This window comes from Dreissena polymorpha, chromosome 10 (genome assembly GCF_020536995.1).
Source record: "Dreissena polymorpha isolate Duluth1 chromosome 10, UMN_Dpol_1.0, whole genome shotgun sequence".
NCBI classification, from domain to species: Eukaryota; Metazoa; Mollusca; class Bivalvia; order Myida; family Dreissenidae; genus Dreissena; species Dreissena polymorpha.
In genome coordinates this window covers 8,821,640-8,839,841 of record NC_068364.1, presented here as the reverse complement: position 1 = coordinate 8,839,841, position 18,202 = coordinate 8,821,640, and the positions used below count along the sequence as shown (strand labels likewise).

Sequence of the window (18,202 nt, the reverse complement as noted above, 5' to 3'; positions counted from 1 at the left end):
GTCAAAAAATAACCCACTTTCATACCAAAACACACTTAAACCAACATAAAACTGTGTTTTTTCTGAGTTTTTCTTAGTGGAAGTTGGTTTTTGCTAATAAAAGTGAGTTTTATGTGCGCTAAACTGTGCTTAACTGAGTTTAAAGTTGGTTATTTTAAGAAGATGTGTGTTTAAGCGAGTTTTTTTCTGTAAGAAGTCGGTTTTTTGTGTGTCAAAAGGGAGCCTTTTTATTTATGAGTTGGTTTATGTGTGTTTAAGTGTGTCTTTTTGTTTTATAAGCAAGTCTTTTACAACAGAAGTTGGTCTTTTTTGAAACAGAAGTGGGTTTAAGTTGGTCTTGTTGTTAATAAGTTGAGAGCTGCAACGAGGCTTAAAGACTCATTTTAACACACTTTTCAACAAGTTGGTCTTTTGTTTATTAATATAACTCATCAATGAAACGATAATTCTTCAACTGGGTCTTTGTTTGATGTTTATAGCCATAAATAATACAAGTCAATTTTAAAGGGGCTTTTTTACAGCTTGTTTGCCATTGTCCTTATTGTACATTTGTGTGCTCCCCATAATTTTTAGGGAATATTGGATGAAAATGGCTCTGTCAGAACATCACAGGTTCACAGATGGACAACAAGTATCACTGACAAAAACTATAACAATGGTCAAGCTTAGTTTCATACATGAAAATGAAAGAGTTTGTGTTTCACTTTGATTTTTTCTTTATGTTTGTTTTTATTATAAACAATATCTTATGATTGTTTTATGTCTTAATTTTTTTTATTTTTTTTAAACAATCTTATATGATTGTTTATATTTGTTTAAAACAGTATTTACTTGTTAATCTGCATATTTAAATAATTATGGTATTGAAAACATTTTTTGGAAATAATCTATTTATTTTTGTACATAAGTAATGCAAGATTTTGATATTTTCATACGATACCATCATATCCATTTTCTTAATTTGCAAGAAAATCATAAAATGCCAAACATGATCTGTGTTACATAAACTGTCAACAATATAACAAGGCAATACCTAAAAACACCCTTATTTCACACCACTAACAATAAACAGATAACAACCTGTCAGGCATTCAGAGCTCAACAGGGTATTGATTATCTAGGGGTAGATAAGGCTACTGATGGGGTTTGCCTAGAGATAATGCTGAGTGGAATGAGATATGAGGCTTTTGATTGGCTAGGAAGAAAACAACAACTTTTGAAAAACAAGCTGGTGTCAGCAATTGAATATTGAGCTAAATTTAATTCAGCAACATTAATATAAAGAAGTGAAAGACTTATAATGGTGAAATTCTGTCAGCATGAAGTATTGTGTGATGCAAACAATGTGTTTTTACTGCAATGTGGAAATCAACAATAAGTTGGTTCGAAAGGAGGTTAAACTGCCTGTTGTTGTTTTTTTTTGGAATACTGAAGAACAGTTTTAACAGGTTTGTATTGTCATTTCTTCATCCCTTTTTTTATTTAGTTTATTGAATTAATTATGATCATTATCATATTTATGTATTTTTACTAGGAAATGTAAATGGATAAGTTATTGTATTGCAATTTAAAGGAAAAACAACTTGAAGCAAAAATAGATAAACTTACACATGAAAAAGTGTAAATGTTGTGTACAGTGAATAATTTTGGTTGTGTTTCATGGTTATTGTCATCTTAAATTTTATTTATAGCTATTTCTGGTTATTACTGAACGGATTTCTTTCCCTCATACTTGATTAGATGTTATATATTTTAATTTTGAAGGTTAAACTCGTGCCACAAGGCAAAATTGACATTGATGGGCAGATCCTTTGGAAAGAATGTGCATCATCGCCTGCCTGATGTATGGACTTTTATACCTGGTTTTTACCCTGCACGAGCTGGCAAACTTGAGGGGAACAAGAGGGAAAACCTCGCCATGTCCTTGACCAAGAAAGCTCTATTTGTTGAGAGGTAAACTATACAGGTTATTGCATTTACAATGCCACCAGACCACACAGCCAAATGAGACCACGCATCTTGGTACATTTTCAAACTGCATTTTCTACCAAACGCAATTTCTTTTAATAATTGATGAAAAGTGCTAAGTCACGTGATCACGGGATTAAAATTTAAAAAATAAACTAACAAAAACAACAAGCAAATAACTTATATTTATTATTATTAAAGCAACAAGATTACCATAACAGCAATATTTCATAGTTAAGTGGAACGAAAACATAACCAATCAACATGTTTGAAGAATGCCTTGCCCTTTTGAAAGTGATATGGTATTAATCCTTTGTAGATCAATTGGCGTAAGAGATGCTCAAGAGGAGAAGGACACAAGCAGCATCAATGGTACATGTCGCTCCAGCGCCTGCTTTCCAGGTCTCTCTACCAGCTGCTTTCCAGGTCCCTCCACCCGCCAAGATCAGGTCTAGGTCCATGCACTGGCTGCTGTCCAGGTCCCCTAGCAGTCAAGGTCTCTCCAGTGGCTGCTGTGCAGGTCCCAACACCCGTCAAGGTCCCTCCATACGCTGAAATCCAGGTTCCTCATTCCACTGCAGTTCAGGTACCTCCAACAGCTGAGATCCAGGTCTCTGCAGCAGCTGCGGTCTAAAAACTCCACCCACAGTGGTCCACTGCGGTCAACCTTTTGCTTTAAAATCTTCCATAAATGTCTATTATTGTATAATGTATTGTAAAAATAATCTGTTTGTATTAATTTGCAGTGTACTATTTTTGTCATATAAACATAATTTTCGTACACATTGTGTTTTTTTCCCTTTTAACCACATGGGGCTTATAATGAACTGTTGTAATTGCTTCACAAAAAACATTTTTTCTAGAACATATCAGTCCAATTTATTTTTCACACTGAAAATCCCACCTTAGGCTCACAAAAAACCTACTTTCTTAAAAAAAACTCACTAAAACACTGTTAAAACCCACAAAAATCAACTTACCCAAACCCACAAATTGCTTTTGTTTTCTTCACAGATAAAATACTGTTAATAACTAGGTTTAAAGCGAGTTAAAAGCATGTTTTCACTGTGAAAAAAACTTAGAAAGGCGTGCTTTCAGCTCACTTTTAGCTCACTTAAAAACCCCTGTTTAGCCTGCTTATAGCTCACATAAAAACACACTTTTTACCCACTTAAAACCAACTCCACAGACAGAAGTTGGTCTAAGCATGTTTAAAAAACCTCAAAAAACCAACTTGTAGAAAATCATACTCACTTTAAACCCACTTAAGATGATTAAAAAACCCACTATGTTAGTTTCAAGCGAGTTAAACCAAGATTTAACTCAGAAAAAACCAAGTCGGTAAGCTAAAAAACCCAGTCGGTAAGCTAAAAGCGTGTCTGAAAAACCTGCTTTTAGCACAGTGCAAATACCGCAGAGTTAAACACAGTTGCCTGAAGAAAACTCACTTTAAACCCACTTAAGACGGTTAAAAAACCCACTATGTTGGCTTTAAGCGAGTTAAACCAAGATTCAACTCAAATAAAACCAAGTCGGTAGGCAAAAAGTGTGTTTAAAAGACTCGCTTTTAGCTCGGTGCCAATACCGCAGGGTTAAACCCAGTTTAAAACTGTGTTATAACCGGATTTTGCTCACTTTTTGACAAGGGAAATGCTAGTAGTTCTCATTTTTCTTTACTCAAGTTAGTAAACGTTATACATTCAAGCTGGAGTTATTGTCTCATAAAATAGTCTGGCTTTCCTATTTTGAAACAAATTTAAAATTGAAATAGTGCATGAATTAGAATACTTTTAACTCGGATAATGACTTTTTTGTGTGACTGCGTTATGCTTATATTATTAATGGTTTTGTGGACACTAGTTAAACAATGTTATAGCTACCTATTAGATCATATTAATTTATATATAAAACACAATTATTACCCACGTTGGAAATCCACGCCAAAACATTCACAGTATTTATCTATAAAAAGTCTATGAATGGCAGAAAATGTTTGGATGATGCTCAAAAATGCATTTGCTCAACGAGTAATTAAAGGCTAGGTCAGAGGACTTATTGCTATGACATTAAAACGAAATGAAAATAATATTAATTTGGACGAAACGCGAAATATAAAAGGCATATGTATTAAATGATCACGTGCTGGGAAGTATTAGGAACATGCACTATAGGCGATCCCATGTATTTCGTCTTATTGTAAGTAATAATTACGTATAAATGGTTTGTTTATTTATATGTATAAGACGTTTTTGATAATATTTAAGTGCTAATAAATATGCTAAATTCGGTGCAGCTTTATTAATAACAGGCTATTTATAGCCTTCAACACTCAGAGTTTGGAACCCCATGCAAAATACAGAACACATTTTGACACTGGTACCCAAATAATACATTTCAAAAACAAATATATGAGAACTTTTTAGAATATATGTGCTTAGATTGTATTTACAGAATACATGTGATAAATGAATATAGTTTGCGCGCGTTTATGGGAAATACAAATGTAGAATACAGTTTAATTCCTGAAGCAATAGTCGCATGTTAAATGTCGCTTATCTTAAGTAAAGAATGATTCATTTTGGTTTAACATACACTTATACGATTGAAATAGCAAACCATTTAACGTTGTAGAAATGATAACTAAATACATTATACTACATGATTTTATAAATATAAAGTACGAAACATCGTGTTAGTGTACATAAAATGGGAATAACAGCATTTATATATTAATGAATAATACTATTTTTTTGGTGTTCAATACATTAACAAAGCCGTACAGAAAACAAGTGCAGTCGCAGAACCATTAAAGAAACGATACTTTTGTATGAATACAATACTGGATATTTATAATAAAGCGTGGAAATATATGTGTCTCTCTGTGTGCATTTGCGAGCTTATATGAAATTCAACCTCTTTTTTCATTGGCTAAAAGAAAAGTCGCATGCGACATAGATAAGACGTGAACTCACGTACGTTCTGCATATTTATCAAGTCCCATTTTAGGATGTTGCAATACAAACCAATTTAATTAGATTAAAAAAAGTAATATCCCAACCGAAATTCAGTTTGGTGTACCACATATAATACGGAAAACGTGTCACTTTTATAAATCAATACCACTGCACATAGCTTAAGTTTTGAAAAACAGATTACAGTATTATTTTAAGTTCTGTAAGTCCTGAGACACACACATTTATTTAAAACAAAAACAGTTTAAGGCCATAATCTATCTTGTAATACTTATAATTAAAATTACTGTGAGAACCGATGCGTTAATATGTGTGTTCCTAAATAAACAAGGGTTAGAAGGGAGAGCTTTGAAATGCGATAACCCCCTTTTTAAATCAAACAATAGAGAAGTCAAATGCGGCACTGGGGAAATAGCTTTGATAACCCAAGACCTCCGGACCTCCCCAACTATGTTATGTGACAGACATATATATATAGCATATGATTATTGAAACAAACAGTACGCAGGTTTGCTGGGAAACGATATTGCTGAATACAATTCAATGCCTAAAGAATAGTCAAAATCAAATTATCGCTAAGCTTATCTTAAAAATAATCCATGTCATTTTGTATAAATTTATAGAAATAAAATTAGCGACATGCTTACAAAAAATATGTAGAACACGATTTAACATTCATGATTTTCTTCACAACACTTCATTCAAAAAAGATAAAATAGCAAACACCTATAAATAGCTTAATTATAGTTTGGAATCCCATAAATAGGCTATTATCAGTAAAACTATTTTAAGTGTCAATATCAATAATAAATCTTTATTTTTTTTAATTACGTCTGAAAGCTTAATCGCATGTCAATTAAAGCAGTTGTATATTGTAGAAGAAATGAAGAATTGAAAGTGCCCATCCTATTATATGTACAGTTATTTTATTTTCAGTGATACTGTAGAGCTAATGTAGCTCAGTGGTATAGTTACTGTAATTGAGATCCTGGGTTTGGTGCTTATCTTTGACAACAGGGCCATTGTTTTGACATATCTTGCTACTGAAGTCTATATAAAATAGTTTCATATCAACACAGGAATGATGCCAACTTTTCCTGCTGGTTCCATAAGGCTCTAAGATAATGTTGAACTTCAAAAGCCCAGTTTACTAAATCATGGGTACAAACAACAAGAGCATCGCATAACGGGTGCCACGCTTGGCTGCGTGTGCAGTTTTTAATAAATATAAAGCTTGTCAGATTATTTTTTTAGAGGTCACAGTGACCTTCACATTTGACCTAGTGACCCAAAAATGGGTGTGGCATGTAGAACTCATCAAGGTGCAGCTACATGTGAAGTTTCAAAGTTGTAGGTTGAAGCACTTTGATTAAAGAGCCAATGTTCAAAACCTTAACAAAATGTAAAAGTTTTAGCACGACGCGGACGGCGGACGGCGGACGACGAGCTGGCTATGACAATACCTCGGGTTTTCTCCGAAAACAGCCGAGCTAATAATTCATAGTCTGCTCAAATACCTGGAAGTTAAATACTAGGAAGCATAAGACCCGCGTCATGCGAAAATACTATATGCAGTCAGCCTGGATCCAGATCATCCATTGCATCCACGCAGTCTGGTCAGGAGCTACCCTGTCATTTATAACGTAACACAAGGTATAGTGGTATTATAAGCAGAAAGGTTAGTTCCTGACCTGACTAAACTGATACACAAGCTGTTCGAGATCTATGTTGGCCACGTGCGGCCTTTAACACATTTTCTCATGATGCAGTTTAAACAAGGCTATTGCAAGGCAATATATGTCCCCTATCAGCTCCACCATTGTCAGAAATTCCAATATTGTCAGAATTTTTTATTTATTATATTTGTTGCCATAGCAACCAGGATTTTTGACGTAGGAACAAAATCAAATGACGTGCATAATGTCCATATTGCCATCTATCCATGTTTCAAGTTTCATGACAAAATATTAAGAACTTTTAAAGTTATCGTAGGATCCAGAAAAAACACCTTTTCAGCAGTATTTCTAGTCAATTTGTTGCCATAGGAACCAGAATGTATGACGTAGGAACAACATGAAATGACATGCATACTGTCTATATTACCATCTATCCATGTTTCAAGTTTCATGAAAAAATATGAAGAACTTTCAAAGTTATCGCAGGATCAAGAAAAAAAACACAATTTTCAGCAGTATTTCTAGTATATTTGTTGCCATAGCAACCAGAATTTTTGACGTAAGAACAAAATAAAATGACGTGCATAATGTCCATATTGCCATCTATCCATGTTTCAAGTTTCATGAAAAAATATGAATAACTTTTAAAGTTATCGCAGGATCCAGAAAAAACACCAATTTCAGCAGTATTTCTAGTCTATTTGTTGCCATAGCAACCATAATTTTTGACGTAGGAACAACATGAAATGATGTGCATAATGTCCTTATTGCCATCTATCCATGTTTCGAGTTTCATTGAAAAATATAATTTTTTTAAAGTTATCACAGGATCCAGAAAAGTGTGACAGATTGACTGACGGACACACAGAGCGCAAACCATAAGTCCCCTCCGGTGAAACCGGTAGGGGACAATAAGCTAGATTGCATACTTGTAGCATTGGTAATCCAAAAAGTAGGAGTTCCCTGTTTCATCTTCAGTCAACTTGAAGTTGATTCTGTAAAAAATGGAAATCTGCAGTATTGGCATAGCGTGCTTTTAAAATAATTCAATTTTAAAGGCTATTACAAATAATTTAAATCGATGTCTGGCAATGTTTTAGATGCTTTTCTTGTTATGGATCCATCATTTTTTTCTATTTACACCAACAGGGAAAATAAAATGACATAAACAAAACTTCGAAAACACACAATTTGATAAATGTGTGTAAATATAAATTGAAAACTTGGGTTCATTGACATTCAATGGACGGCCTTCGTCTGCAAACAGTCGTCGGGGAGGCTTTGGAGGGTTTTTAGTGCTCTGAAACAATAAACACTCATACATAAATAAATCTATTGATAATACATGTGATACATTTACATTGAAATGTTTCAGAATATAGCTATTAAATACCAACCACATAAAAGTTTAATTGACTTGAGCAAAATACCATAATTATATTAGCATAAAAACTTCTATTGAAACCAGTGCCATATTAGCACTGTAGAGGTCCATATGATGTGAAACTGTTGGGGCCCACGCCCCCGACCACTAGTTTACTTAGTGCCTACTAGAACGCCCATTTCCCAGTTGATTTCACTTGTTTAAATAAGCCTTCCAGTGCCAAGGCTGGCAAGGTAGAAAATGTGACAATATCTTTTAAAAGGTCACTATAATACCGAAATACGGCAGAATGATTATTTCATTCAGAAATTAAGAAAACAGTCACTTAAGTCTCTATATTTACGTACTTAACTATTTATCCAGAAAAAAATATGAAACTTAAAAAACGATCTATGATAGGTAGTTAATGTTCATTCCGTAAACATTCTTTTGAGATGGTCTTATGGGGCCACTCAATGTCGCGGGCCAACAGGTAGTTGCCTCATCTGCCTAATGGGTAATCCAGAACTGATTGAAACTAATTGTTTGTTCTATAAAACTATTGGAGCTTTATCCGTTTGCAGCTTGTAATAAAATCGCTATACAGGTTTTCAACTGTATTGAAATCAAAGCATCAGTTTTCAACCGGTAATAAAATCGCAAGACCAGTTTAAGTCAAAAGAGTCTCAGTCGGCCACAAAAATTCTACACAATTCAGTTCACAAACTGTATCAAGGCTAACAGTCTATCTTTGGGGGCAGCAACACAATAGTTTTTCGTGTAATTACATAAAGATTGTAGTATGTGTAAAGAAGTGATCAAAATAACCCATTTATGCCTAGCGTCTAGAAAAAATGCCTTGGCAAACAGTGGAGACCCTGGTGAGACGCTGCATGATGCGGCGTCTCATCAGGGTCTGTGCTGTTTGCTTAAAGGATTTTATGTACTAGACATCCCTAATTTTGGAAATGAAATTATCAAATTAAGAAGGATGGGAGAGTCCACTAGGCATAAATGGGTTAAACCAGAGTTATAGATAATGTTTGACCCATAGGGTTAAATACCCCCACTTTTCAAAGCAAGGGGGTAAATGGTCAAAATTTGCCTTGCTTGAAGGGTAATTTGCTAAAAGTAAAACAAGAATATAGCCGGGGTACAGACACACTTCTTTAATAATATTAAACACAAAACACCATTTACTATGTGTATTCATTCATAGTAGTATGTTTCTTAAAGTGTTCTTTTTTAACTGTCCTTGGTTTATAGGCCCATGAGCCACGGAAAACTTTTTGCCAACTTTCAACTGTTGTTTTAGTGGCGTTTAAGCGTGTCATTTTTTATTTGAAAACAGAGGAAATTAAATCAATCAGTATTAGCAGTACAATGATTTTAGTCGATACAATTTTCGCCGTATAAAAAAGAATCAATTTTACTTTTTTGAGAAGTAATTTGTTTTGGCTTCGAGGAAGCCATGCTGACCTCTTCATGTTAATTAACACATACGCACTTGTCTGTTAAAAAATCAATACTAAATTTACCATGCCTCTAGGTGATACAGAGTATACATACCGACTGGTTAAATATTTCTACAATCCAGCGCACAATTTAGCTCTAATTTTTACGATAACCAGTCTCATATTTTGGCGAAAGACAATCAGCTGTTTATATTTTTTGTTTACGTTGTACGCAGATAAGTTACATCATTTGCGTAAGTCCAGATTGGCTTGCATAAATGTACGCACGGAAATGATAAATTGAGCGTATCTCGATATTCCAATGCGTATATTACGCTGATACGCAGCTTATCTAGAACGCTGGTTAAACAACAAAAGGGGTAATTACTCTCGTTTCCTGGCTCTGTCTTTCTGCTTCTCAAGTTTCTTGTGGGCCTTCAATCGCTCCTCTGGACTAAACACAGACTTGGTGTCCCAGAACCTGATAATAAGAAAAAATCCATATGAGTCTTGCTCTGGGAGAAACATGGCTTAATGCCTATGCAAAAAGAGTTGTTCCAGATTAGCCGGTGTAGTGCATATAGGCTTATCATGGACCTCACTTTCCGCCCAGACTGGATTTTGGCTGAGAAAGGACTACATTTAAACGAAACATACCATTGACGCGGAAAGTATTGTCCCTGATTTTGTTGTGCAAAGTGCACTGGCTAATTTGGGACAACACTTTGTGTTCAAGTATTTAGCCTGTTTCTAAAGAGTGTGGCTCATATAAGACATTCTTCTAGACAGAACAGACAGAAGTAATTTTTATTATATTGATTATCAATGTGTCTTACTCGTTGTCCTTTTTTAAAATTCTTCCTCTGCCTCCTCTGTTTGTTACTTGGCACGTTTTTCTTTATCTCTGAAAAAAATTGAACTAATCAATTGATGATTTTATTTTATGAATATGTATTACATTCTTTTACAGTTTACATCAAGCATGACATTTTATGATTTACAATCTTTCTATGAGCCTCGCACTGGGAAAACAGGGTTTCAGGCATGTGTGTTAAGTGTCGCCCCAGATTGACCTGCGCACTCCACACAGGCTAAGCAGGCACAACACTTTCCTCCCAGACTGGATTTTTCTTTAGGAGAAACTTTCTTAACGCAAATAATTCCACAGACGCCGAAAGTTTCATTTTTCTCAAATAAGCCTGTGTGGACTGCACAATCTAATCTGGGACGGCACATTGCACACGTGCATTCAGCGAAATTTTCCCTGAGTGCGACTCATGTACCTAATAACCTTAATACGGCCTCAAGAAAACATGTCACGCAAAATATCTGTCAGAAACAACACTTACTCTGCATTTATATCAGTGTACCAGGTGCCGTCAAAGCCTGGCTTTTTCTCGGCCTCTGCCTTTGCAGCTTCCTTCTATTGATCTTCCTTCGCTAATTATATTATTGCCTCCTCTCTCTCCTTATCCTGGTAAAGCGATAACAATACTTAGTTTATTATGATATTGACCAAGAGGCCTATAGGCCCATTGTCGCTCACCTTAGACTTAGGAGGGCTGAACTGGTATTTGCAACTTTCGTGATATTTCCGAAACCATTTTGGAACTTTCTTAGATATCGTAAGAACAAATGTTCTGAACCAGTTTAATAAATATTTAAGAAAACAATGCAACTTAACAATGCTCAATATAGCTGAATAAGGAAAATTGCATCCCTATTGCGTTTACAATATTTTACTACAGCCATAAAAGTAAATTAACTTCTCTCCTGTTAACGATGTTTTCAACAATTTGCAAACTAAGCAGAAATATCATGAAAATAAGTAAACCCCACTTTGGAAGGGAAGCAATGTTGACCCAAATGACCATTATTTGAACAAATTTATTAAAGGACCACTTTACAATGTTATATGCTAAAAAACAAAATTCTGGGTCTAGCAGTTTCAGATAAAAACAACAGCACCGCCTTGCGGGTGCAGACCGCTCATCGTTTTCTTTTAAAAGGTGAAGGGACCTATATAAATTTCAATAACACAGGAGGGAGGGGTGGAGTGGAGGGGGTGTCTAGTGTGGGTTGTGGATATTTATTACACCATCTTCCAAAAATGCAAAAAAAATGAGGGGGAGATTCTTGGGTGGGATGGTTGGACGGTATTTCAAAAATAAAATAATACAAAAACACATTTGTGACTTTTAACCATGTTTCAAAAAAAATCTTTATTTGGGGGGGAGGGTGGGGGGTGGGGGAAATAGAGATAGGGTGTGGTGGTCATTTATTAGATGATCTTTAAGAAAACAAGATTGGGGGGGGGTTCGGGGGCGTGGGGGATGGTTTGGGTGAAGTCGTTTGTGGTTTGTGAGGTAAGAGTTGTTTTGTCAAAGTATCAATCAAATATAATTATAAATAAAGAAATTATGGCAATTTTAGCAAAATTTAATAATTTGACTTTGAGAGTAAAGGTCATTCAAAAGTCAAGGTAAAATTCAACTTGCCAGGCACAATACCCTCTGATAGCATGAATGTATTTGAAGTTTGAAAGCAATAGCCTTGATACTTTAGAAGTAAAGTGGATCTAAACACAAAATTTATATTCAAAGTTACTAAGTCTAAAAAGGGCCATAATTCCGTACAAAATGACAACCAGAGTTATGCAACTTGTCCTTTACTGTCCGCTGATGATAGTTTGCGAGTGTTCCAAGTATGAAAGCAATATCTATGATACTTTAGGGGTAAAGTGGACCAAAACACAAAACTTCACCAAATTTTCAATTTGGGCCCATAATTCCGTCAAAATGCCAGTCAGAGTTACATAACTTTGCCTGCACAGTCCCCTTATGATAGTTAGTAAGTGTTGCCAGTATGAAAGCAATAGCTTTGATACTTAAGGAATTAAGTGGACCTTAACACAAAACTTAACAAAATTTTCAATTTTCAAAGTATAAAACGGGCACATAATTCTGTCAAATTGCCAGTCAGAGTTACATAACTTTGCCTGCACAGTCCCCTTATGATAGTTAGTAAGTGTTGCAAGTATGAAATCAATAGTTTTGATACTGTAGGAATAAAATGGACCTAAACACAAAACTTAACCAACATTTTCAATTTTCTAAGTATAAAAAGGCACATAATTCTGTCAAAATGCACGCCAGAGTTATATAACTTTGCCTGCTTATTCCCCTCATGATAGTTGGTAAGTGTACCAAGTTTGAATGCAGTAGCATTGATACTTTATGAGAAAAGTGGACCTAAACGCAAAACTTAACCGGACGCCGACGCTGACGCCGACGCCAAGGTGATGACAATAGCTCATAAATTTTTCAAAAAAAAGATGAGCTAAAAAATGAAGTTTTCACTATAAACAACATATCCACTGGAAGGGGCAAATTTTAACCCAAGGGGCATGATTTCAACAAAATTGGTAGACGACTATCATACTATGTTACATTCCAAATATTTAACTACTTAGCCTTGAATTTCAGAGAACAAGTCATGTTTCTACAAAGTTTATATAAAGCATGTGTTCCAAAGGGCTTTCACAATGACTTGAACAACCTTAATAGAGGACCACTTAATAATGTTACTCTCCAATATTAAAGCCCTGATAATTCACATTCAGAGAATAAAAAATTTAAGTTTTAAATTGTTTACTCATTGTATAACCTTTATTATAAGGTGAACCAAAAGGATTTGAAAAACTATGAAAGAGGGTCAACTATGCATAATTCCTTAAAAGTTTCATTAAGATCTGTTGAGCTGTTCATAAGTAGAACTCATTTGAAGAAAAATTATAAGAACGCACTGAATGTTGACAGACAACACGGTGACCTAAACACTCCCGATGAATATCAAGTGTTCAGGTGAGCTAAAAAGTTCAATTAACGTTAATCCACTTTGAAAATGTATAAATCTCTATAACTTGAATTTAAAAAAAAAAAAATTATCAAAAAAGCCTGTAATAAACAAGATCATTATCATTATTCAAATAAAAGCAAACTTTCGCTGTACAAATGTGGCATGTTATCATATAATATTTATTTGTGTTTGTATATTTATCCTTAGTGCAGGGGTAATAACATAAATGTAATTTTACATATTTAGTAATAACATTAGGGACTATTTGCATACAAAACATCCCTAAAAACGGGCAATTATCTGTCCCAACAAAAAGTACCCAAAATATCAGTAAATGTATTGTTTACCCGTTTCTTTTTATATTCAATATGTTGTTGAACAATTTTGGCTCTGATTACTCCATAGTTCTGAAATAAAAATATTGTTTAACCCTTTTCATGATGGGATATTTGTCGTCTGCTAAATTGGTGTCTGCTGAATTTCTAAAATCATCATTTTCTTCACTTTTTTCAAAGATCACAATCAGAATAGCAAACAGTTTGGATCCTGATCAGGATCCAAACTGTTTGCAAAGGCCTTAAACATTCGGTTCCAGCGCTTAAAGGGTTAACAATTGAGGACAAAAAGCTACACTTTCGGTGTGAATATAAAGTGCAAAACTAGTAATACTTATACATACATTTTTGTCACACATAAATCTTTCATTCACTTATAGTGTAATATATATCAACTGCTTGTTTTTCTTTTCACATTCACATCACAACAAACGTGTACTGATTTGCTCCTGCTAAACTTTTTCTTCAAAGGTTTTCATGAGAGCACCATAAATGCAAACAGTTTTCATAATTCAAAGTCTGGATTGTTGATGTCACACTTTCACTATTTAAAGTTTTAAAAGGTTTTATCATAAATAAGTTGTAATTCATGCATGATTAGATCTATTCCATACAACGTTAACACAGATACTCATCTTGTGAGGACCTCTGAAATGTATACCTGTGTAGCTTTAATTCTCTCAGATCTCTAAACTGCTGTTCCATCTAGCGTCTGAAAAAATATTTTTAACCTCTATTAGCCTCTATATTTAGTTAAAGCCCGTCAATTCATAAATGTCCTAAAACAACATAGATACTCAGGATGCACTGAAGCTAAAACATGTACATCATTCAAAGACATAATGACGATATATAAATACACATTAATCATGTGCCAAGTGGTTGAAAATATTTAATATTTTTAACTGATTTTAACCCATGTATGCCTGGTGGACTCTCCTATCCTTCTAAATTGATCAATTTATTTCCAATATAAGGGATGTGTAGTATCTCAAAGCAAACAGCGCAGACCCTGATGAGACGCCACATCATGCGGCATCTCATCTGGGTCTACGCTGTTTGCAAAGACCTTTTTACTAGACGCTAGGCATAAATGGGTTAATGGAAAACTAAAATTACACATGCACAAGGAATGATGCATGCACCTATGTATGAGTAATTTGTCAGACAAGTTTGTTTTAAAGGCCGGACATAGAAACAACCAGTAAACCCCCCTCAACGTTATTACAGTGGGGGAGGGTATAAAAATGTCAGTTAACCCAAAAAGCTAGGAACTAACAAGTTTGGACCACAGTGATGACACATTAAATTTATTTGGTTTAAGACTAAGGGTAATTTGAACCTCAATTATCACTTAACATATGATTCTCGCGTAGCAAACAACTGTACATAATAATAACACAATGTAATTTGCCTTAAGTTTGGTAGGGTAGCTATTATTTAATCTCTACAATATGATCTATGTTACCTTTAAGTTTTGTAGCGCAGATATTACATAGTCTCTGTATCCCTCAAACTGGCTACATGGAAACTCCATAGCCAGAAAGCCTCTCGCATTACTATCATTCATAAATGTTACACTTGAGCACTGTGTACATTTTACCCTTTTTCACTCAGAAGCAAAGTGAAAATGGCTTTTGCAACCAGCATAAAACGAGAACAGCCTGCCAATTATAACTTGCAGTCTGTTAAGGTTTTATGCTGTTTGCTGCTCATCAGTAGGGTTTGAAATGAAGCCTTCACAACTTGAATCTAGTAAGAAAGGTATAAAATTAAATATAACTTTCTAAGGGACTACAAATGCATAAAAATACGTATCTGAAGGGTACAGGGTGCCGTATGTATTATATGTGTGTGCATATACCTTTGGAAAAAAAAGATGCTCATTATCTTATTTCGTACATATTGATACATGTATTTGGGTTCTTTCAAATAAATATGATTCCTAATAATATCTTTATTCAATCTATAATGGTATTATAAATAGATTAATTTTTTAGCTGATATTAAGGCTTTTTATTCCTTACCTTCTAAATTTTCTACCCTTTCAACATTATTTAAAGCCAAGTTAAGGTATTTTAATTGCTTCAATCTTCCAACATTTTCTGAAAATAAAATAACATATAAATTTCATTGAAAATCATAAATCCAAAGAAAAGTTTATTTAATTCTAAAAATGTATTGTCATTCAAATAAGTTCGATATTAAATTCTTAGACTTATCCATTAGATATTGGATAAGGATAATTTATACAACAATTACAACAGGAAAAAAACTTGATTGTGTGAAATAATTATTAATAAACTATTAACTGAACTGAAACAAATACTGAATTGTTCTTACCTATTTTAGGAATTAAATTACTTTGTAGATACAAAATCTGTAAATGCTTTCACCACTTGTCTATATTTTTTTAATCCTGCAATTAAATGGTATGTTTACTTATAAAGCATGTTTTCAGCATCAAAAAGGAGGAGTTGTATTTTTTTTAAAAAACATTATACATGTTTATTTACATATGAATGCACGAAGAACTTTACAACAAGAGGGCCTGAAAGGCCCAAAGTCGCTCACATGAGATAACAAGATATTATTGGGACAAATCTTCTGACCAAGTTTCATGAAGATCGGAAAATAAATGTGGCCTCTAGATTGTTAACAAGGTTTTACTAAAGCCATATAAGGAAAATTCCGCGCCCCCTGGCAGCCATGTTTTTCAACCCACCGGCATCATTTTTGAACTCGTGAAAGATATTATCAGGATGAATATTCTGACCAAGTTTCAATGAATATGGCCTCACGATTTTATTATAGCCATATAAGGACAAATGTCCCGCCCCTTGGAAGCCATGTTTTTCAAGCAAACATAATTATTTTTGAACTCATCCCAGATATCACTGGGACAAATCTTCTGATCAAGTTTAATGATTATCGGAAAATAAATGTGACCTCTAGAGTGTTAACAAGGTTTTATTATAGCCATATAAGGAAAAATGCCCCGCCCCCGTGGTGGCCATGTTTTTCAACCAACCGGCAGCATATTTGAACTCGTCCAAGATATTATGGGGAAGAATCTTCTGACCACGTTTCATGAAGATCGGACTATAAATGTGGTCTCTAGAGTGTTAACAAGATTTTACTATAACCATATATAGCCATATAGGGAAAAATGCCCCGCCCCTTGGCAGCAATGTTTTCCAAGCAAAGGTTACCATTTTCAAACTCACCCAAGATATCATTGGGACAAATCGTCTGATCAAGTTTCATGAAGATCGGAAAATAAATGTGGCCTCTAGAGTGTTAACAAGGTTTTACTATAGCCATATAAGGAAAATGCCCCGCCCCTTGGCATTATGTTTTTCAAGCAAACGTAACCATTTTCAAACTCATCCAAGATGTAATTTAGACCAATCTTTTGACCAAATTTCATGAAGATTGGACGATAAATGTGGCATCTAGAGAGTTAACAAGGCAAATGTTGACGCCGCACAACGGATGACGCACGACGGACAAAAGTCGATCACAAAAGCTCATCATGAGCACGTTGTGCTCAGGTGAGCTAAAACAACATACATTTGCAAGATAGACAAAGATTAATTCACAACATAAAATTTAACATCTTCAAACACTTCCTATTAGGTAAGCTGGATATACCGTAATTACCCTTAAGTTTTCTAACACTTAAACATAACAAATACAATAGTTTTTTCCAAAATCTAAATACAAAAAATATTTAAACAAGAGCTCATCGGTCGGAGACAGATTCCCCCCCCCAACAGGGCCTTGACACGCATCTCTTAATCCTGTGATGACATACCAAACTAAACCAATTTAACACTTAATGTAACAGCGACCTTGATATTTGACCTAGTGACCCCAATTTCAATAGGTCTCATCTACTGTTCAGGGCCAATGTACATGGGATTGTTGACGAATTATTGATCGGTAAAGATTTTCAAAATTGTTGAGACAGTGACCTTGACCTTTGACGTATTGACACCAATTTCAATAAAGGTCATCTACTGCCAAAGGCCAATGCACATGTGAAGTATCAACCCAATCGGTAAATTCGTCGACGAGTTATTGATCGGCAACGACTTTCACGCTTCTTAGGACAGTGACCTTTGACCAAGTGACCCTAATTTTGATAAGGGTCATCAGCTGTCCAAGACCAGTGCACATATAAAGTATCAAGCCAATTTGTCAATTCGTTGACGAGTTATTGATCTGAAAAGAAATTGTCTACCGACAGACAGACAGACTGACCGACAGACCGACAACCAGCAAAACAATATACCTCTCTTCTTTGAAGAGGGACATAAAAATACAGGTATCTAAAAATGTAGCGACATAAAAAACAGGTGTTAAACAATTTCGAGACACTCCAAAAATATTGTACATAGGAATGGATAGAAATATGAACTGTGTATAACGTAAATTGTTTCAATGAATAATAGCACGTAAAATACCACACCGTAATGTACAAATAACTTATATATATTACATATGTTTAACTTTAAGCTGTTGGTTTAGGTGATGGTTAATTAACTGCATACATAGCTATTTACCAAATAAC

General features: G+C 34.5%; 1 protein-coding gene and 1 long non-coding RNA gene across 4 annotated transcripts in view; both read right to left on the bottom strand.

Moving 5' to 3' along the window:
* The window catches only part of LOC127848007 (dynein axonemal assembly factor 11-like), a 234,516-nt gene that overhangs the window by 2,727 nt on the left and 213,587 nt on the right, over nt 1-18,202 (bottom strand). The window lies entirely within an intron of this gene.
* LOC127848008 (uncharacterized) lies at nt 10,267-15,362 on the bottom strand. Its single transcript, XR_008034267.1, has 4 exons — nt 15,095-15,362; nt 14,288-14,338; nt 10,783-10,907; nt 10,267-10,337 (listed from the first exon to the last, which is right to left on the bottom strand). It is a non-coding gene; the product is annotated as an uncharacterized LOC127848008 (long non-coding RNA).